This window comes from Lissotriton helveticus, chromosome 9, assembly GCF_964261635.1.
Source record: "Lissotriton helveticus chromosome 9, aLisHel1.1, whole genome shotgun sequence".
Classification (NCBI taxonomy): Eukaryota; Metazoa; Chordata; class Amphibia; order Caudata; family Salamandridae; genus Lissotriton; species Lissotriton helveticus.
The window spans coordinates 251626390-251647049 of NC_136070.1; the positions used below are offsets into that span (position 1 = coordinate 251626390).

At 44.7% G+C, this 20660-nt stretch overlaps 1 protein-coding gene across 3 annotated transcripts in view; it reads left to right on the forward strand.

Annotated features, from left to right (window-relative positions):
- Positions 1–205: 205 nt before the first annotated feature.
- The window catches only part of VRTN (vertebrae development associated), a 131781-nt gene continuing 111326 nt past the window's right edge, over positions 206–20660 (forward strand). For 2 of the 3 annotated variants that reach the window (XR_013600901.1, XR_013600899.1), the window contains exons 1-3: positions 206–507; positions 1921–1994; positions 13160–13343. The gene's annotated coding sequence lies outside the window, so the exon portion shown is untranslated. The remainder of the gene's footprint in view (positions 508–1920; positions 1995–13159; positions 13344–20660) is intronic. The other variant, XM_078659881.1, reaches the window with a different exon arrangement.

Genomic DNA, 20660 nt, shown 5'->3' on the forward strand with positions numbered 1-20660 from the left:
ATGCAGGAAGGGCACAAGGAGTGTCAGGAAGCAGCTGGCAGCAGTTGAATCAGAGAGGAGGGGGATGAGAGGGACAGGATCTCATGAGGAAAAACACATACAGTAATTAAGCTAGACATGTGCTAATAATGTGGGGAGGTTTTGCACTGGGTTTCAAGTTTGGGTACAAAGGTCCACAGGGCAGGAGATGAGCAGAGAACCTGAAGTCAGCGAAAGAGCACCCAGTGACGTTGTAGGACAAATTCAAGGAGGAGCTACGGGAAGGTAGAATGGTGGGACGTTTTATTGACTGGACTTAGGACAGGTTTATTGAGTCACCAATTGGTGTTACATATTGAAGGAATTGGTGTCTTTGAAATACTCTTCTGTGGATGCAGCTATGGAGATGGTGAAGGTGATCGGTGTGGGGGCGTTGATCGCTAAGAGTGACATTAAATCAGCATTTTACCTGCTGCTGGTACATCTGGATGATTTCACGCTACTGGATATTCAATTTGAAGATAGGTGGTGTGTGGCCAAAGAACTGCGGATAGGCTGTCTGTGTATTGTTTACATTTTGTGAAATTTTGTACATTTATGCAGTGGTTGTTTACATTTGTGACTGAGATCCGGACAGTAACGCCCTATCTGGACAACTTCTTTTTTAGTGAAGGAGAATGCCAGAGCATGCTGGATAGTTTCAAATGTGTGATGTCAGATATGGGAGTTCCACTGGTGGAGGAAAAGACTGAAGGGCTGTTTACAGTTCTATCCTTTTTGGGAATTAAAATAGACTCTGTTGGGAGGGAGGCAAAGTTGTCAGACAACAAAAAGAGAATGATGACTGAGAGGCCTATTCACAAGCTTAGTGCACCGCCGGACCATCACTTTTTTTGGCGTTCCGGTGATGCATTGGTCATACCCATATCAACGAGGCCACAGAAAGCCCCCCAGCATGGCTTATCATGGCCTCATAGATATGGTGTGAGAAGACGCAGTGCAAGTTGCTACGCTGCCTCACACTGCGATAGAGACGAATGTCATGGGTGTTACAGTGGGTGTTCCTACGTAACATCCATGACATTTGGCATACTCCCAGATTTAGCTGTAAACTTGGGAATGTGTCAATAATCTATGCCTCCCCTGGTAGCCCTTCCTCTGCAAATCTATCTGATTTTAACGCAGACACCTGTGCACCATGGTGCAAGGGTGCCTGCGTTGGCGCATGGCAGGCATTTGTCTTTTAGAAAAGGCGCATTCCTGACCTTTTCTTTTAACGTAAGGCAGAGCAGCAGGAAGGCTTGCGGCGCTGCCCTATGCCAAAAATAAGTAAATGAGGCTCTGCGTTGCTAGAGAGGATAATAGCAAAGTCAATAGCACGGGTCAGGTACTGGATGCTCAGGTATTGCTGGGACATTTACATTTTGCCTTCCTGGATGGTGAGAGCAGGTGGGAAATGCTGTAGGAGGTTGGGCCTGGCGCTGGCCAGTTCATATCTCCCATACACCCCGTCAGGCAGGTGTGTGGGAGCAGTTCTTTGGTACTTCTTTGGTTGGGCGTGTGGTGGAGGCAGAATGGAATATTCACATTTTTTCTGACGCTGCTGGAGGTGCGGGTTGTGGACTTTTCTGGAGTGTGGCAGGTGGTGTCCTGAGCTGTGGCTGGAGGGCTGGAAACGAGGGGACTGCAGCATAGTATTATTTTAGTTCTTTCCATTGATGGTAGCGGTGGTTTTGAAGGGGCAAACAAAATGGTGTTGTTTAATAAGGACTAAATGCGGTCATAAACATAGGGAATAGGCAGTCAACCTAGACTCTTCTTAGGTGTTACAGTTTCTGTGGGTTGTTGTACTTACCTGTTTGCTGAACAATGTTTCTTTTAGAGCAAAGCCTGTCCCAGGGAAATGACAGTGACTTTGGGAATGCTTCATCTCATTTGCAGTGGAGCAGGTTCTGTGGAGCAGTAGCAGACCACGAGAAAATGTCAATGCCATAAGAGCTGTGGGAGATACAAGTGTAAGCATACTAGAGCTGATAAAGCGGTCACTTGTGCCGTCAATGCAGAAAGCGTATGCTCAGGCGTGAAAAGAGTTTCTTGAAGATGGAGCACAGAGGAGATGGGTTGGGAAGGACGCGTGGAGGAGGATAGATGATGTAGTGCATTTCATAATGGATAGGATTGATAAAGGGTTATCATGAGTTACTATTGCAGGTAAGTTGGCAGGCATAGCCCATTTTGGTAAGTTGTTCAGGGGTTACACACACTTGGCTAGCGAGATGGGTTTTAGGTTATTATAAGGCTGGGCATGAGAGAGAGGAAATGGTGGGAGACTGAGACGGCCCATTATGTGGTTGGTGTTGCACAGCGTAGTAGGAATGCTTCTGGCTATATGCAGGGATAGGACAAAATGTGCATTGATTTAATTGTTTATGGCGTGTATTGTCTTTAAGACTTTCTGGTTGACAGTGCTGTTGGCGGTTGAAGAAGTTTGGAGGGCTGGCATTTGAGAATGTTACAATAAGGGGGTAGGTGTGGAGATAATACTGAGAAAATCAAACACAAATCAGCGAGCGGAAAAAAGGGACATGCTTCTGCGGATCTACACAATGCAGCCACAATGTCCACTATATTTGTGGCAATGTTATTTAGAAGTTTGTAGGTGGAAAAGTGGGTGTGTTTTCCAGCATCAGAGCAGGCCTAGAATAATTTTGTTTCAGTTGTTGGGGGTTATGCGGAGAGCATTAAATGAATTAGGTCTTCCAGGGGGGACTTCAGTACGCATTCCTTTAGGATTGGAACTGCAACAGGAGCATAATAGCGAGGTTGGCTGGTGGTTAGAATTAAGGACATTGAGTAGGTGGGTTTCTCATTGATACCGGAGATATGTGTGCTATGAGTGGGAGAATTGGTCATTTATTTGGCTAATTTGTGTTATGCTGATTGTCTTCTAGACTCAGGTCAAGGCCCCCAAGGGAGGACATTACCATTTGGATTTGAGGGCACTCTTTCGTAAAGTAAGCAGAAAAGCAAGCAGTGACAACGAGACATGGAAAGCAGCTGGGATATGATTAAGTAAAAACTAAGGTTAAGATGCACTGAAAAGGGGAAATGAAATGGAAAGAATGTATGCCGACATTGAACAGATGTTTGGGCAGTGATAATTGCCCTGATATGCTGGCATTGCGGTTGAGCGAGACGATCGGGTTTGGTTGAAGGGCTTGGCACTGAGTAATGCTATGAAATGGCATTTACTGAAAATTAGGACGTAGTTGGTTCCCAGGAGGAATTAGTGTGGGGCTGATAAGCCAAAATCAGTGGGTGAATAAAGAGCTAAGGAAGTTTTGGAGACAGGAAGGCATTGAGAGGGTTCGTCACCCAGACTTAAAATATGAGGAGACACAGTTTTTCAAAGATGATGGGGTTCCTTTTTCCATACTGGTAATGGCTTTAAATGTAATGCAGTTGCAGGAGGCATTGGTGAGTTCTTTGGGAAGGACAGTTGGTAAATCTAGGCAAGGGTCAAACAAAGAGGGAGGGTGGGGCAGAAAAACTTCTCGAGACAGGGTTTTTCTGGTGGCAGGTTTTTATAGGATGTTATAGGGTTAAAAGTACTTCCATTGCCAGTCAGTCAGAATAACTTTATTTCGCCATCACATTGAAGGCATAAAAAGTATACTACACATAAAACATATCAATATTAAAATACAAAAATGACAGAATTCCAGCAGCAAATGCATGATAAAATACAATGGTCTCATTAAAAAGATGTAAAAAAAAATAGGGAGACTTTGTGCCGAAACATGTTGTCTTAGAAATAAATACCCTTGAAGATTTTTTCTGGAATTGGTCCGTTACTGAGAGCGTGTAAACAATTGGAAAGCTTTGAACGATTTGAATTACCGGCGAGCTCCGCCGGCGTACACGCCAACTTCCACGGGGCCCTGGACAGTCGGAAGGAGCCTCTTTGTTTGGAAAATATATATATATATATATCAAAACAAAACCCTTTCAGGCATAGAGTGACGCATAAATTATGCAAAAAAGGAGAGAACTCTGGGTAGTTCTCCAGTTTAGGTGGAAAGCAGCTCCTGTTAGAGCACTCTCAACACCAGCGACACTCTAGATCTGCTCACCTCAAATGTCTGTTTTTCTATCAGAGTTTTTAAGCATAGGATTAGCACAATGCCATCCACGCCGAGATAGAAAAGGACAAAGTCTTTTGCTATTTCTAGTTCAAGTTCAAGTTCATGCATTTATAAAGCGCACTACTCACCCAGAGGGTCTCAAGGCGCTGGAGGGAGGGGATTACTGTTTATCGAATAGCCATGTTTTCAGTTCTTTTCTGAAGGAGATGTGATTCTGAGTAAGGCGGAGGTGGGTGGGGAGTGAGTTCCAGGTCTTGGCAGCCAGGAAGGAGAAGGATCTGCCATCCATGGTGGTTTTTCGGATGCGCGGGACTGCGGCGAGGGCTTGTTTGGATGATCTTAGTTGGCGGGTGGGAATGTAGAAGGACAGTCGGGTGTTGAGGCATTCGGGTCCTAGCTTATAGAGGGCCTTGTGTGCGTGGGTAAGAAGGCGGAAGGTAATTCTTTTGTTGACGGGAAGCCAGTGGAGGTTTTTTAAGTGAGAGGTGATGTGCTCTCGGCGCGGGATGTCTAATATGAGTCTCGCTGATGCATTTTGGATGCGCTGGAGCTTTTTATGCAATTTTGTTGTAATTCCGGCGTAGAGTGTGTTGCCATAGTCCAGTCGACTCGTGACCAGTGCATGGGTGACAGTCTTTCTTGTTTCGAGGGGGATCCAGCGGAAGATCTTTTTGAGAATGCGGAGGACGTTGAAGCAGGAGGACGATACGGCGTTGACTTGTCTGGACATTGAGAGGGAGGAGTCTAGAATGAAGCCAAGGTTACGTGCATGGTCTGTGGGTGTGGGCGCCGATCCCAGAGCGGAAGGCCACCAGGAGTCGTCCCAAGCTGAGGGGGAGGATCCTAGGATGAGCACCTCCGTTTTGTCTGAGTTGAGTTTTAGGCGGCTCTGTTTCATCCATTCGGCTACTTCTTTCATACCTTCGTGAAGGTTGTTTTTGGCGGTGTTGGGGTTTTTGGTGAGGGAAAGGATTAGCTGGGTGTCGTCGGCGTAGGAGATGATGTTGAGATTGTGTTGACGTGCGATGGAGGCGAGGGGGCTCATGTAGACGTTGAAGAGGGTGGGACTGAGTGAGGAGCCTTGAGGTACGCCGCAGATGACTTCGGTGGGCTCTGAGTAGAAAGGGGGGAGTCAGACTCTCTGGGTTCTCCCGGCTAGGAAGGAGATGATCCAGTCCAAGGCTTTTCCTTGTATGCCGATGTTGTTGAGGCGTTGTATGAGGGTGTTGTGACAGACCGTGTCGAAGGCGGCGGAGAGGTCGAGTAGAATGAGGGCCACTGTTTCACCGTTGTCCAGGAGTGCTCGGATGTCGTCGGTCGCCGCAATGAGGGCGGTTTCGGTGCTGTGTTTGGCTCGAAAGCCGTTCTGTGAGGGATCCAGGGAGTTGTTGGATTCAAGGAAGGCTGCGAGTTGGCTATTGACGGCTTTCTCGATGACTTTGGCCGGGAAAGGGAGGAGGGAAATGGGTCGGTAGTTTTTCAGTTCTGAGGGGTCTGCTGTTGGTTTTTTCAGAAGGGCGCTGAGTTCGGCGTGTTTCCATATTTCTGGAAAGGTGGCGGAGTTGAAGGAGCAGTTGATGACATCGCGGAGTTGGGGAGCGATGATGGAGTCAGCTTTGTTGAAGATGTAGTGGGGACAGGGGTCAGAAGGCGAGCCAGAGTGGATTGAGTTCATGAGGCGAATGGTGTCTTCAATGGTGATTGGGTTCCAGGAGTTGAGGTAGTTAGTTGGAGGGGTGGGATCTGAAGGGGGTGGGGTGAGTTGGTCATTGGGAGTATTCTTGAAGCTGTTGTGGATGTCGGCAATTTTGTTGTAGAAGAAGGAGGATAGCGCATCGCAGAGGTCTTGGGAGTTAGTGATGTCGTTGGATGCTGCGGGGGGGTTGGTGAATTCTTTGACGATATTGAAGAGTTCCTTGCTGTTATGAGAATTGTTGTCCAGACGGTCCTTTAATGCTGATTTCTTGGCGGATCAAATTAGTTGGTGGTGTTTGCGGGTGGCTGACTTGAGGGAGGCCATGTTGTCTGAGGTTGGTTCTTTTCTCCAATTCTTCTCCAGGGTGCGGCATGTCTTCTTGGATTTTTTAAGGTCATCATTGAACCAGGGAGCTTTTTTGCTGGATGATTTCGACTGGTGTTTTTTCAGGGGTGCTAGTTCGTCCGCACTATGGGTAATCCAATGCCTGAGGTTGGTGGCCGCTAAGTCTGGGTCCGTTGCTAGGGTGGGAGTGTTTTGGCTGAGTGATGTGAGGAGTTGGTCGGTGGTGATTTTGTTCCATTTTCTTCGGGGAATGGGTTGTGGACGGTTGTGGGTCAGGGTTGTTTTGTAGCTGAAGTGAACACAGCTGTGATCCGTCCAGTGGAGAGCTGTAGTGTGATTGAAGGAGATGTGCTTGCTGGAGGTGAAGATAGGGTCGAGCGTGTGTCCGGCTATGTGAGTGGGGGTGTCAACAAGTTGTTTGAGTCCGAGATTGGACAGGTTGTCCAGAAGGGTGGTGGTGTTGTTGTCGAGAATGTTGTCAAGGTGGTAGTTGAGGTCTCCTAGAAGAATGTAGTTCTCGGAGGCGAGGGCGTGCGGGCTGACGAAGTCGGTGATGTCGTCGCTGAATTGAGATCGGGTGCCTGGGGGCCTGTAAATGAGGGTTCCTCTAAGTGTGGTCCTGGGGTCGGTGTGGATCTGAAAGTGGAGGTGTTCAGCGGTTGCAAGTTTGTCATCAGAGCTGGATGTAATTTTGATGGTGTTTCTATGGACGATGGCGATGCCTCCTCCAGTTTGATCGGTGCGGTCTTTTCGAATGATCTTGTAAGTGTCCGGTATGGCTATGGCGATGTCGGGGGCAGAAGAAGCATTCATCCATGTTTCAGTAAGGAAGGCTATGTCAGGTGACGCAGTGTCGATTAGGTCCCAGAGTTCGGTTGCATGTCTGTGGACCGAGCAGGTGTTCAGTAGGATGCATTTCAAGTCGTTGGGTTCGGAGCTGTGCGTGGAGGAAGTGTGTTTGGTGATGGTCCTGAAGCAGTTGAACTTGCAGGAGAGGCAGGCGAATGGGCCGTGGGTACGTCCTGGGGTAGCTTCGCAGCAAAGTGGGGTGCATCCGGGGTTGAGGGCGAGGAGAGTAGCGGCATCATAAGTTACTCTGGGGGGTTGGGAGCGGCATAGGGCAGGGGGACGGGCCCTGGGCGCGGTCCAGGCGCGGACGGGCGTAGACGGGCTTACCTTTGGCGCACCTTCGGCGCGGCCGCAGCGCGTGGACGCTGCACGTGGGGGCATTGGCCATAAATGGATGGTGGAGGGGGCGGAGCGTGGGAGGGGCAGCAGCTGGGAGGCGGTGGCGGGAGGAGGGGCGGACCAGGGGAAAACAACACAAAATGGAGGGTCAAAGGCGAGCACCGACAGGGGCAGCAAATGCGCAGATTGTGCAGGAAAAAACAAACTTAGGCACACCAACCAGCTTCAGTGTAGCGCAAATAAATCTTATAGCCTCAGCAAGGTCGCGCTATTAATTAAATAATTAAATCCGATAGTGCAGCGCTACACGAGCAAAGCGCTGCAGTGATGCGAGGGTCAGGTACACAGAGCTGAAAGTAGGACAAAGAACGATACCACTCAGTCGGCAGAGCGTGGCAGCTGCAGGTCAGCAGGAGCGTGGGGGAGCAACCGGTCTGAAGGAGGGTCCAGGCGGTCACAGTGTGCTCGGGAACGAGGAAGGCTACTAATCGTGGGTGGGAGGGGCAGCAGCTGGGAGGCGGTGGCGGGAGGAGGGGCGGACCAGGGGAAAACATCACAAAATGGAGGGTCAAAGGCGAGCACCGACAGGGGCAGCAAATGCGCAGATTGTGCAGGAAAAAACAAACTTAGGCACACCAACCAGCTTCAGTGTAGCGCAAATAAATCTTATAGCCTCAGCAAGGTCGCGCTATTAATTAAATAATTAAATCCGATAGTGCAGCGCTACGCGAGCAAAGCGCTGCAGTGATGCGAGGGTCAGGTACACAGAGCTGAAAGTAGGACAGAGAACGATACCACTCAGTCGGCAGAGCGTGGCAGCTGCAGGTCAGCAGGAGCGTGGGGGAGTAACCGGTCTGAAGGAGGGTCCAGGCGGTCACCTAGCATTTCTACAGCAAAGTCTTTGAGCATAGGACTAGCACAGTGTTGTCCTTGCTGAGCTGTAAAATGACAAAAGCCATTTATAACTCCAGGCACAGTATTACAGCTTTGAATTGGTAAAATCCCAACTCAAGCCAACCTGAAATGAGTAAAGGCAACCCCTGACACAGTGTTTCGTTCTATTTAGAGCTCTTCAGAGAGGTATAGCTTTGTCCAGACACAAGGGAGCACCCAGTATAAGTCAAAACAAAACCCTTTCAGGCATAGAGTGACGCATAAATTATGCAAAAAAGAAGGAGAGAACTCTGGGTAGTACTCCAGGTTAGGTGGAAAGCAGCTCCTGTTAGAGCACTCTCAACACCAGCGACACTATAGATCTGCTCACCTCAAATGTCTGTTTTTCTATCAGAGTTTTTAAGCATAGGATTAGCACAATGCCATCCACGCCGAGATAGCAAAGGACAAAGTCGTTTGCTATTTCTACAGCAAAGTCTTTAAGCATAGGACTAGCACAGTGTTGTCCTTGCTGAGCTGTAAAATTACAAAAGCCATGTATCACTCCAGGCACAGTATTACAGCTTTTAATTGGTAAAATCCCAACTCAAGCCAACCTGAAATGAGTAAAGGCAACCCCTGACACAGTGTTTCGTTCTATTTAGAGCTCTTCAGAGAGGTATAGCTTTGTCCAGACACAAGGGAGCACCCAGTATAAGTCAAAACAAAACCCTTTCAGGCATAGAGTGACGCATAAATTATGCAAAAAAGAAGGAGAGAACTCTGGGTAGTTCTCCAGTTTAGGTGGAAAGCAGCTCCTGTTAGAGCACTCTCAACACCAGCGACACTCTAGATCTGCTCACCTCAAATGTCTGTTTTCTATCAGAGTTTTTAAGCATAGGATTAGCACAATGCCATCCACGCCGAGATAGAAAAGGACAAAGTCTTTTGCTATTTCTACAGCAAAGTCTTTAAGCATAGGACTAGCACGGTGTTGTCCTTGCTGAGCTGTAAAATGACAAAAGCCATTTATCACTCCAGGCACAGTATTACAGCTTTGAATTGGTAAAATACCAACTCAAGCCAACCTGAAATGAGTAAACGCAACCCCTGACACAGTGTTTCGTTCTAATTAGAGCTCTTCAGAGAGGTATAGCTTTGTCCAGTCACAAGGGAGCACCCAGTAGAAGTCAAAACAAAACCCTTTCAGGCATAGAGTGACGCATCAATTATGCAAAAAAGAAGGAGAGAACTCTGGGTAGTTCTCCAGTTTAGGTGGAAAGCAGCTCCTGTTAGAGCACTCTCAACACCAGCGACACTCTAGATCTGCTCACCTCAAATGTCTGTTTTTCTATCAGAGTTTTTAAGCATAGGATTAGCACAATGCCATCCACGCCGAGATAGAAAGGGACAAAGTCTTTTGCTATTTCTACAGCAAAGTCTTTAAGCATAGGACTAGCACAGTGTTGTCCTTGCTGAGCTGTAAAATGACAAAAGCCATTTATCACTCCAGGCACAGTAATACAGCTTTGAATTGGTAAAATACCAACTCAAGCCAACCTGAAATGAGTAAAAGCAACCCCTGACACAGTCTTTCGTTCTAATTAGAGCTCTTAAAATGGGATACACTCTCTCCATCGTCATCCAGCATTCCACATGCTAGAGAGTTCATCTTATCACAAGGGTGAGCATTGAAATCCCCAAGCCAAATTATATATTTTGCAAAAGTTCGATATCTCTTTCTAGGGAAGCTAGTACCACTGGTTGGTTGCTTCCAAAGTTGTTATTATAAAAATGAATGAGGAGCCAATACTGATCTGCATGATATTATAGTAAAATAATATGATGGTATGGCGATGTGTTTACAAAAGATTTCACTTTGAGAGGGAAAGCATTAGAAAGTAGGGTCAGTAGAAGTGTTCAGGGCATAACCTGACAGTTTGGCCAGGTATCAGGTTATGCCCTGAACACTTCTAAAACTCAGATCATACAAAACACCAAGGCGGGCTCTAATGACCCAAGGGTAATGGTAGCAGGTACATATTTAGGGGTTATAATTACGTCAGAACTAGACAAACTGGTGGAATTGAATATAGCACCAATAATCGCTAAAACTAAAAGAGAATTAGATAGATTGAATAATTTACATCTGTCAATAGAGGGGCGGGTAAATATTATTAAAATGTTATTTTTACCGACATTTTTGTACATTTTTAGGGCGATTCCACTGTTATTTGAGGCAAAATGGTTTAAAATCTGGGAGCACATGATAAATAGGTTTATATGGGCACATGGAAAGACAAGAAGGGCATTGAGATTCATGGAGTTACCTAGGGAGAGAGGTGGGTGGGCTGTACCGGACCTTAAATTATATTACTGGGCGGCCGCTCTGCAATATATGGCTGGGCTAATGGGAGGGGCAGAAGCGGAAGGACAGGATCCGTTGGGAACGGTTGCCATCTACGCACTGGTTCTGGATGCCGAAGCAGAGAACGTGTTCTTGAAACAAACTGATTCTTCTTACTACAAAAGAACACAATTTAAGACCGTATTGGCAGCCTATAATATCTGGAAGGCCTTTACGAAAAGATTTGGATTAGGGAAATACAATAGGTATACTAGGGTGACAGACAATGAGAAACTTTCATGTGAAATCTTTTCAGACACGGTGTTCGCTGATTGGGGCAGGCGGGGGATAAGTAAATTGGGAGATATAATCGGGACTCAGGGAATGCTGCAATTTTCTGAAATTCGAGTAAAATATTATCTGGATCAGAGACATTTTTTTAAGTTTTTGCATGTTAGGAGTTTTATGGCGGCAAAGAAAGGAGGCCCGAACGGATTTAACACAAATTCAGTATTGGATCTGATACAGGGAGGAGTAGGGGGTACAATACAAAATGTGTATGCTGAACTGATTAAAAATAAAGTAGATGACCTGGAGAAACAAGAACAGAAATGGGCACATAAGTTGGGTATAGCTAAAGAAACATTTCAACTGTCCCTAAAGTGGTGGCGGGACATCCTTTGCTCAGCCCCACTTCAGGCGCAACATTTTAAAACCCTTTACTCATTATATTATACCCCAGCAAGAATAGCACAGTGGGGGGGAAACACGGGAGTTACTTGTCCCAGGTGCAGCGCAGACCAAGCTGATATTGTGCACATGTTTGCGTCCTGCGCCCATTTACAAACGATCCGGGAAGAAATTGAGACATTTCTTAAAAGATCCCTAGGAATAGAAATGAAACTCACACCCCAAATTATTATCTTTGGTGTATTAGATGTAGGATTCCAATTGGACTATAGCTACTTCTTGTTTGTTGCTATGGCGATATTACAGTTAACAATTGCATCGGCCTGGCTGGATAAAACACCTCCAACTTATCAGGAATGGTTAGGTAGACTCTTGTCAGCTTACAGCTTAGAAAAGGCAATATACGCTAGGAAAGGGAGAAGAGGGAAAAAGTTAGGATTAAAAATTTGGGGCCCGGTGACGAACTGGAAGGAACAAGAATCTGAGGTTATCCCATAAATAGAGATGGTGAGTTAGAGGTTACTATATGTAACATTGATCCTGATTGTGACTTTCTGCTCGTTTTCGTTATTGTATTTTGCTTTATTTCTGCTACTGTCTGGTTTCTCTCTGTATTTTGAATCATTTATGAATGTAAAAATGTAACTGATAGTACATGCCTTGTACCAGGGGGGGAAAAACGGGGAACATTTTTTCAATAAAAATAATTTTAAAAAATTAAAAAAAAGAAAGTAGGGTCAGTAACCCTCCCATGGCACGGCCAGCTGGTGATGGTATAGCAGAAGTTTGAAATGAGCGATACCCATTCAAATATATTGGTTCAAGTTCCCATGTCTCTTGTAAACATGCTATATCATTAGATGAAAAGACAACCATTCAACATTTGATCTTTTTTGGTTATAACCGGCAATATTCCCTGTCATTACCAAAGCAGGCCCTGAAGTATTCTCTTGGTGCATTGGTGTCGGGAGCAGATTCGGACTACCTATATGTATACTTATTTGGTCTTGCAAAATTACAGCTGAGGTAGTAGTCATAAATGATCCATTTAACAATTGAATATCGCCATCACCATTGAATATAGTACTCTGTTTATCCAGTCAATCACACATAGGCATGCCTTCCAGTGCAGTAAACCTATTAGTAAGAGGTAAAGGTGAGACCAGGGGAGGGAGAGACTGATTTGACTGAAAATAAAAAGGTTTCCGAGCATTGAGGGCTATAGGCTCCATTGCAGTTTGGGGTGCACAAAGCAGTTGGGGGGGGGCATGTATGTTGAAAAACTTGACAGTTTAGCAGGTAGAAAGATTATAGTTTACAATTTGAACCTAAATATAGTTCAGGTTGCAGGGAAAAGGTTTTGAGATGTACAGTAGAGTTGAGAGAGGTTTGTGTGTAGTATTTAGGGGTGGGGGTTGAGACATAGGTTAAATGCATGTTTAGTGAGGCATTGTTTAGTTTGCATGGCTGTATGCCAATGGATATTGTTTGTATTTGCACCTGCTTCATCAAAGTGTACTTTTCCACAAATTTGATGTTGGAGTCTTATGTGGCTGTGATGTTCTGCCCAATAAGGGTTTGGAGGGCAGACAGACTCCGGAGAAGTACCCCCTGGGCACTTTGGGCAGATGGTGCAGACTAGGAGATTGCAGGAGTTTGATTGTTGGGTTAGAGGTGAGGTGGGAGTATTGATCATTACAGGGAAAAGGTGTTGAGATGTACAGTAGACTTGAGGGAAGTTTGTGGGGGGTATTTAGTGATGGAAAAGGTGGGGCTTAGGTTATATGCATGTTTAGTGAGGTGGTTCATAGTTTATATGGCTATAAGCTAAGGGCTATTGTTTGCAATTGCACCTACTTCATTGAAGTGTCTTTTTCTTCATATTTGTTGTTGGAGTCTTATGCGGCGGAGGCGTCCCACCCAAAGTCTGATGTGAAAAAATACAGCTGGTCCCCAAAAAGAAGTACCCCCATACCGGAGAGCCCACCTGCAACTATCAGCTCAAATTACACACATAAAAGGCTTTGTAAGACAGCCAGCGAATGATCACAAAGGAAAGGCATTTGTGATCCTGTCCATGGTAAGAAAATTATGACAAGTGTCTGATCGTGTTCATCGATTGTATTTACACTTTAGCTTGTGTGAAACACCTTTTCATCTCCTTTTATCAATCCTATTTTATTGTCCAATTAGCTTAACACATTATTAACTTCTATATCTTTGGAGGAGTATCTGGGCCTCCTACACCATTGTTAGGTCTCGCCTGTGACAGCGCATGCAATGGCTTTTATATACAACCAGAAGTATGCAGCCTGCCCATTGCTTAACATTTGTTGGCTTCATTGTCACTCCTATTTGCTGCCTTCTAATTGGCTGATCCCGGCTGAATTCACTTCTTCTTTCGGCAGAAGTATTGACTAAGTACTGATTGCTTACGCTTAATTGCTGTCCGTCTGCCGATCATGCTATGATTGAGGTACTACTTTTATGTTTTCATCTTCCCTGTTTTCCATGTTGAATGTCCTGTGATCTGTAGCAATGTTTTACTATACCACACACAATTCAAAGAAGCCTCTTTCTCCTTTGAAATGTTTATTGTGACAACAGATGTTATCTGCTTTTATTGTGACAAAAGGTGTTGTCTGTTTCCAAATGTATTTTTACTAAGACATGGACATGGGCACAATTGCTTTCCATATGTGATAGGATTATTTTCTTTGCCAAATGCCATATTTTTTTTTTCACTCATGGGGAGATTAACTTATTTGTTCAGAATCACAGGAGTGTTGTGCCAAGACAGAAAAAGCACTGGCAAAGCCAAGTGATCTTGCCTTTGAGACTATTGGCTGTGCCATTGCCTTTTGTTCATGCAGTACGGCATGTGCATTGCTGACTTTGGCAATTATTTGTAGCCATACTGTTTAGCAGCGTGGCTAAAAATAATAATAAACAAGCATTTGCAATGCAATAGGTCTCTCATTTACGTGAGTTTAAGCTAATGGCATTGTAATTGACAAAGCCTTTGATTTTTTTTTTTTAAACCAAAACATAAATAAAAGGCATTGTCATTTTTAATGTCAATAGCTCATACTTGCTTACATGTGAAACCTACTGCATTACAAATGCTTTTATATCGTATCTGCAGCCCTATAAAATATTTCAGTGCCTGTAAGCTTTCTTCTCAGCTTTGTTACATGATGAGCAAAGATTGTTCAAGAAGAACAAGCATGCCCCCTTCTTTCCAGTTAAGTGTGTGGTAGTTACCTTTCTTCCTCAGTCGCTCATTGATCCTTCCTACCATTATCCTGAAGATAGGCAGATTTCGCCGTTCCCCTGCTTCACTCTGTCAACTTGGAGTGCAGGCATGTAGCGGCAGATGGCATCAGCATTCTAACTGGCTGATCTAATGTCAATAAATGCAACATACTTAGCTGAATTAGGGAAACTTTACATACGAAGGCGAGTTAACTAGGTGCATTCAAGCCACGCAGTTTCAAGCATTCATTCAATAAACTCGATTTACCAAGAGGCATTGAATAAACTCAGCTTATTGGCGTAGAATTGATTAATGTAACTGAATTGCCTAGATTCAATGCATGCAGCTCAGTGGAGCCATTTAATAAATACGGCTCGGGCATGCTTCTATTAACACAGCATTGATGGGTGCATTCAATAAGTGCAGTTAGTATATTGCAGTCACTACACAGCTATTAAAGGTAATCTAGCACAATGTACTCATTAGGCACTGCTTATATGAGGCATCATATAAAATCACTTGACCAGAATGCGCTCCGTAAATATATTTACTAGAATGTGTTCAATCAGCACAGTTAATAGCACAGTGGTAAAGCAGTCTACTGCAATATATTAAACTTGCTGATGTTAAGTTCAATACACACGTTTACTGGAATCGATTAATTAAATGCAGGTTACAAGCATGCAATAAATGCACTAAAACATACGCAATCTATAGTTGCAGATCAGTTCGTCAGGATGCATTCAATAAAAGCAGTTCAACGTTGAATATTAAATATATGAGTTCACTGGCGTGCATTCGATAGTCACAGCGCATTGTTGTATATTCAATAAATGAAGTTTATCATAATATATGTAATAACTTTAGGTCACCGAAGTGCATCCTCACTATTTACTAGGATGGGTTCATTAAAATCAGTCTCATTACGTGCGTCTCATTAGGTGCGTTCCATAAGTGCGGTTACCGAGGTGTATCAATTAAACGAAGCTCAGAGTGCGTTTAATAAAAGCACCTTTGGAAGGCCACTAATGCAGTTCCTCTGGTGCATTTAATAACCACATGCATTTAATAAACGCGCCCGCTATGATGCGTGTAAAAAACACATGCATTTAATAATCGCACCCGCTATGGTGCGTGTAATAAACGCATGTCTTTACGGTGTATGTAATAAACACATGCCTTTAATAAACACTTCGGATATGGTTTATGTATTAAACACGTGCCTTTTCCAAACGCTCCACTATGGTGCAAGTAATAAATACATGCATTTAATAAACACGACCCGCAATGCTGCGTGTAATAATTCCAGGTGGCTGTGATATATTTAGTGACTGCCGTTAGAGACGCAGACAGCCCAGTCCTGCAGTGCGCCCACCAGGGTCCTTGTCCATGTTTGCAGCCTCTAGCACCCTGCTGCAGCACTATAGGCAGGCGGGGGTCCGGCGCTACCACTGTGACAAGCTGCTGTCTGGCCGGACCCTGGCCGGCTGTCACTCCCAGCACACGTAAGAGGACCGTCGTCACATCTGGAGGGTCCGCTGACCACTTGCCATCCGCAGACACACCCCGGCTCTGACCAGAGCTTTCTGCGCATTGATTGATGAGGCGCCCTCTGCCTTTATCTGCCCTGTCCTGCGAGAGTGGCAGCATTCAACAGGGTCACTTGTTTACAAATGTTGTTTCTTGGAGTCAATATGGGGGCAGACTGGGGTTAATGATGTGGCTGCTGCAATTACAGTTAATTGGAGGTTATACACTTAAGTGTGGAGCCTATGTTAACTCTATTTAGACAGGTGACTCTCTTCCAAGTGTGTGGGATAATTTATCGCCACAGACCGCTTTAGAAAAGTAACACGTTTTTTGTTGCCAGCGATCAGAATACAAAATATATTTACAGTATACACAGTAACAGGAGCAGTAAAAAAAATCTGCTGCCTGCACACCGGAGTGCCGCGATTACAAAGGCGTGGGCCGCTATGGGTGAATCAGGCGCCATGGTGCTTTAAAAAAAAACCAATGAAGTAGTCCCTAAACGAAAAGATACGCCCCTGCAGAAACGAAACTGCTCACAATAGCGGACGAAAACTGTAGTTAAGCAGTGCTGCATCCAAAATAAATATCATCTAAAACCGTCCCTAAATAAGCTAGGAATAAGAACATGCCGGCAGGCGGTCAAGGCTTGCTTTGATGGAAAAAACATTCAACTAGCAAGCCATCTTGTCAAATTCCTGGAGACAGCGGAAATGAAACAAGAACGACAGAAGGCAGGGAATGGATGAAGCAAACACAAAGGGGCAAATAAAATCTAACTACCTACTCAGAACGGTCAAGGTACAGCCACCCGAAAGCAAGCTAGCATACAATAAAACCATAGAAGCTGATTGCTACGAACTAAAAGACTACCTCGAATATCAATCTTTTACGCACTAAGCCTACATTACAGCACAGCGTAAACCTAGGAGCAAGACTTTTAACACAGCCACCTTAGGCTAAATAAGAGACTTACTCTAATTTTTTAATCTATGCCCAGCGTGAAAGAAGTGCAAATCTCTGTAGAAAGATCTACTTGCCACATGAAGCTATTATCATTTTATATCTTTTTTAACATTTGCATCTGGCATTTTAATGTATTATATGCTACTCTTTTGCAATGGTTTTAATTAACTGAGCAATAAAGATTTACGTACTTACTTACTGTACTTACTTGCATCCGAAATAAACTGTAGTGACCCATCGCCTCTACAGCCAATAATAAGCCCTGTAATAAAAGCAATGCCAGTGTTTACAAATGGCAAGCGGCAGGAGAAATTCCCCGGCAAAAGGCGAAGTTTCACCCCTGAGAGAGATTACTTGATGTCTCGGAGAGACAGCGCATGCGCGCTGTCTAGCCGAGACCTAAAAAGGACTATGATGCATCTAGCGCTAATGCACATTAGTCCTCATAGCACAGCCAGCCTCATAGCACTTTTGAAAATTAGCTTCAGACACACTGCAAGCTCTAGCTTTTGTACAGCATGGCAACAAAACATTACCAAATGTCAGTGTTTTTTCAAATGGCAAGCGGCAGGAGAAATTTCCCGGCAAAAGGCGAAGTTTCACCACTGAGAGAGATTACTTGATGTCTCGGAGAGACAGCGCATGTGCGCTGCCTAGCTGAGACCTAAAAAGGACTATGATGCATCTAGCGCTAATGCACATAAGTCCTCATAGCACAGCCAGCCTCATAGTATAAAATTAGCTTCAGACACACTGCAAAGCACTAGCTGTTGTACAGCATGGCAACAAAACATTACCAAAGCCAGTAGTTCTTATAGGTGAGTCCTATATTTTTGATAACCCTGAATCCATCCAGAAGGATGTAAAGTTGACAATCAAAAATGCTTATCGTATTACCCTGGGTATGTTAAAAGACATTGAGCAAACATCATACAATGGGGGTAAATTGCAGCATCAGTTTTATTTATCCTTTACTATGCACACCCAATGGCGCTTCTATTTGACAACTTTTCGTTTAAATACACTGCATTTTTTGTTTGCATTTCCGAAACAAAGGGGTTGGTGTGAGAGGCTACCCCCTTGTCCTTGTAATAATAAGGTTTCACAATGCACTTTGCATCTTGTTCTTTTTTGTACTCTGTATAATGAACCAAGAGATCGGTTTATTAAACCTGTTTTGCTGGATATTCGACCATGTGATTATAGGGAGAGATACGAGTATTTGATGTCATTGTCTACTGTAGCTATATGTAGTGCTGTGCTTAGCTTTATCAGGTTAGCCCTAACTATAAGAAAACGATATTGAGTAGTATTATGAGCTAATGTGTTGTAGTTAGTCTCTGTTGTCTAATAGGACAAGCACTTTCATGTCAATTGTCTATGGTTATTTCAATTGTCTATGGCCTTCTCTTTCCTTTGATTGACTGTAATATTTTATTATGGAATTTAGAGAAATCATGTGTAAATTTGATTTTTAAAATTGTATACTTTTATGATTCTGCTGATGAATCGAAATAAAGTTTAATAATGATGATGATGAGTCGTATTGGCTTTGCCAATGCTTGTTTCATTTTGACTTCTGTTTCCTTACATTTGCTCTACTTTTACCATATTCCCTTAAGGATTGCCTATCCCTTTCCTATTTTTATTTTCTTGCTTAATTTAGTTTTTTTTATTAGGCAGTTTTGTTTTATTTCACCAATCTTGGTGCCTAACCTGCCTGGCGTTACACATGGCACTTACCCCATTCCATGATTCCAGCAGCGCAGCAGTGTTAGTTGATTAGAGCCAAATATAGTGGCTAATGCACAGAAGTACTGCAGATGAGCCCAGCAGGTTCGCCAAAGTCAACCCGTTTGCACCTGTCTTTGCCGACTCGAGCCCGAGGCCCAGTCATGCTGCCTCCCGCTAGATTGGAGAAGAAATGGTCAGTTTGTTTTCCTCACCTACAACCCAGCTGAAAATATCTGTTCAATACGAAAGCAAGATTACCCGTTCCTGACGCCTCCCATAACAAAAAATCTGTCTCAGTTCCTTAGTTGTAAAGAAGTTCACTTTTACCATTTAGACGGCAACATTTCAGCTGCGCTGATTAATAGACGTAATAAAAATAACAAAGTTAATTTTACAAAATGGTCTTCATATGTTAGTCAACACAGAATCCTGGTGGCAGGATGACTGCATTTCTCCTATGGAAGACTCTGTCCTTTCTAGATTTAAGTTACTTAAACAAGATAGAGAAGACAGGAAATGCTTTTTTTTTTTTTTTTTTTTTGGAAGACCTTTATTTATAGAAAGTCGTACATACAGCCCAACAACGAGCCCGGGGGCTCACAAATGCAGTACATATCAACACGACAACGCGCGAAGGATCAAGTACAGATGCATAGAGGTCTAATTTTCAAAGTTTTCTTCTGAAGGATAGACAGGATCAGGATAACACAGAACAACGAATTGGTTCCGGCCCAGTAGGATCAGGATAGACAAGTATAGAACATAATAAAGCGCCAGAATCGCTGCTGTCCACAAATAATAAAAGAAAACGTCTAAACCCAGAAAAGAAAGAAAAAGAAAAAGAATAGAAGGCCCATAGAACTAAAAAAGAAATAAACAAACCCCCCCCCCCATCTACCCCCCACCCTGCACCCCTGCAGCTGGCTACGGCCCATCCCCCCCTAGCAGTGTGCCTGTCGCCCACCCAAAAGGAGTCCCGAAATATAGAGAGTAAGAAAAGAGTCCTAATCTATAACTCCCATTAAAGAAAGAGAGGCGGGGAGGAGCCCACTACCCGTCCCCCGGCTTCACCCTCCCGTAATCCAATAACAGCACATAATAGAAAGTCCGGTGGCGTTGAGCATTACGATCAGAACAATTTAAAAGCACAATGGCGGCACAGAGCGCGATCAAAAGTAACAACACACCACCCACATGCCTAGGTCAGCACCGAAGAAACTGCCAGTCTATGAGAAGAAGCGTTCATCCCTGTCCACTTTTTTCTTTTCCACCACTGTGAATCATGGCAACCCAGGGGGACGGAAACGATAAGCCAAGAGAGCCAGTCTGATACAAGCAATTAATCGCACCAGGTACAAGCAGGTCCAGTGATACCAGGATGGGCACAAAGTACACAGTTCCCAAGATGTAAAGCGTAGCCGGGCCAGGGGAGAAAGTCTCAGTGTTCAGCCCTTTCTGGAGCGGACCCCGGGAAACGGGGGGCATGAAATGGGGAGAGCACCTCCGTCGCGGTCGCAAAGCACGGATTGCACGCCGTCCCGGGTAAACACCATCCACAGCGTAAGTCATCTCGGGACTCGGGGTATCAGAACCGTCTCCATCGCATGGGGCAGCCATCCCGTCGCCGGCGGGCATGGGGGAAGGAGAGTCACTGTGAACCTGCGTGTCGGCCATTTTGAAGCAACTCAGCGCACACACTATGTCGTCCACCTTGCTGGCTAGAGTTCGAGCAGAGCATACGATATCATGGCGAAGGGAAACAACAGCCGCCAATAGACCACCATAGCCCTGAGCACCTCCATTTGCCCTTCCAAACATGGCCCGCCGCTCCATACGACCGTGACAACACTGTGACATAGACATCTCGAGGCTGCAATTCAATACGCCCTCCATAGTATTCAGTAGAGACGC